This window comes from Oppia nitens, unplaced genomic scaffold, assembly GCF_028296485.1.
Source record: "Oppia nitens isolate AA-2021 unplaced genomic scaffold, nextdenovo-longstitch-racon4-pilon3 scaffold50_pilon_pilon_pilon, whole genome shotgun sequence".
NCBI lineage: Eukaryota > Metazoa > Arthropoda > Arachnida > Sarcoptiformes > Oppiidae > Oppia > Oppia nitens.
Window position 1 is genome coordinate 71,632 of NW_026533233.1, and position 2,653 is coordinate 74,284.

Here is a 2,653-nt window from a genome sequence, read left to right on the forward strand (position 1 = left end):
TATTAATTATTAATATCATACATATATTTCTAGTCAACATGTGATCAGGTAATCAATAATTTATTGTGAACTATATCTATATTTATTAATTTAATTTTAAATAATTTTAAAAAATATTATTAAAATAAACTGTAGTTATTTTTAAAATTATAACTAAATAAAGTTTTTTTTATTTGTTATTTAGTAATTATTAGTTAGTAATTATGTATTATTTAAATCATGTAAAAAAATATTCAATAGAAAATTTAAATGATATATCTATTATTTAGTGATATATTTTAGAAATATTATTATTTATTGTTTATTATAAGTCAAATACTTAAATAAAGATAATAAAATAATTGCAAATTTATTATTAAAATTGATATTATTTAAAATATAATTAAAAATATATACTATTTTTTTGCAATTGTTAAATAAAATTAAAACCAGTTGAGAATGCTAGAAAGCATTTCTACACGAATTCCTAATCATAATTAAAAATTAAATTCAGTATGATAAAATAAAATCAACTATAGTTATGTAGAGTATCAAACGATTTAATATGACAAAATAAACAACTATAGTCATGTGGGGTATCAAATGATTCAGTATTACAAAATAAACTACTATTTTCCTAAAAAATAAACTTAAAAACGAAAAAAAATCAAAAAATATTCAAAACAATTTTTTAAAAAAATTTTTTAATTTTTGGACACCATTTTCTTATATTTCCTAAAAAATAAACTTAAATAAGAAAAAAAGCAAAAAAAAAATTCAAAAAAAAATTTTTTAGCGCATAGTGGATTCGAACCTATGTCCTCGTGGGACAGACAGACCGACAGTGACAGGACAGAGACAGACCGACAGAGACAGACCGACAGACCGACAGACCGACAGACCGACAGACCGACAGACCGACAGACCGACAGACCGACAGACCGACAGACCGACAGACCGACAGACCGACAGACCGACAGACGACAGACCGACAGACCGACAGACGACAGACAGACAGACAGACAGACAGACAGACAGACCGACTTATAGAATGCATATACGTATTACTTTCAGGAATTCGTGAAAATATAATGAATTTATGAGATTTTGAATTATAAAATTAATAATAAAGATTATTTAATAAAATACCTAAATATTTAACTAGAAAAAATATTAACAAATTTAAATATAATAATCAATTTAAAAAATAATCAATTTATTTCTTGTACTAAAATAAAATAACAAATAAATATCTTATTATTAATAATCACTAACAATAAATTAATAATAAATCAATTTTAATTACATGTTTTAATTATACAATATACTATCGAGTTAATTAAATACATTTATTTTTGAATAATATTATTATAAATATTAAAATAATGTAAACATTATACAGTATTTTTTTATATATATATATTTGTTTGTTTAAATTAATTTATGAAAATCAAAATTAAAATTTATATATATATTTAAAAAATAATGCCTTATATTTAATAAAATTAAACTCTAATTGTTTATTTCAAAAATAATAATAATAATAATTTTAAATAAAATTATATGTTAGGAAAGGAGATTCAGATAATATGTTCGCAATTTTTTGTTGTTGAAACAAATCTAAATCCCTTTCTCCCCCACTCTATGTTAAAACATATATATATTTAAAGGGAAACAAATTTGTTTTTGATTCATAGCTCACATCAAACATTAACTGATAGTAAAAATGTGAAAAATGTATTAAACTGTTTGTCAATTAATATTATTGTGTAACATATTATATAAAACACATACATTTTTTTTTTTGAAATAAATGCTTTATTATTAATATTATTAATAATATTAGACTAATTTTGTGGACAATTTTTTTTAATTTTTAAAATTTAACACTAATTTAAATAAATAAAACAAACTAATTGTTTGTTTGTTTGTTATTATAAAACTACACACACATTGTGTTTTATGAGAGCTAAGTGTCTATTATTTTTATTTTATTTAATAAAAAAACATTTTTTAAAATTATAAATTTACTGATATTTTTTGCAATTTTTTAATTAATATATTTGTATATTTTGTTTGTTTGCAGACAATCATTCACAGAGACAGACCATTGATGAGTCCATAAATGTGTTGAAATAAATGATTTATTTTGTTGTTGTTKTTATACATATTGACTACTAATGTTAGGCTAAWTTTGTAGGAAATAACTATTAATTTTTAAACTTTAATACTAATTTAAATTWTAAAAATAAATAAAAWCAAACAAATTGTTTGTTTTTTTTAGTAAAACTACATTAAGATAATGTTTTATGAGATGAGTGTCTATTAACTTATAATTTAATTTAAAAAAAAAAATTTAATTATAATATTTTATTGATATTTTGATTGCAAAAAATTTATACTATTTAATAGTTATAAATGCTATTTATTTACTGATTTATATTTTTTATTGGTATTCAATATTAAACTATTATATTAATTAATTTATTTATTTAAAAATTTTTATTTCTGAAAAAAATAATTATTAATTTTATTAATTAATTAATTTGTATTTTTTGTTTGTTTGCAGACAATCATTGCCAGTGACCAGTGATGTCCACAACCAGAGAGTTATTATGACTTAAATGGGAATCAATTGTCTGAATACTCGATATTTACTATATTTTTAAGTCTA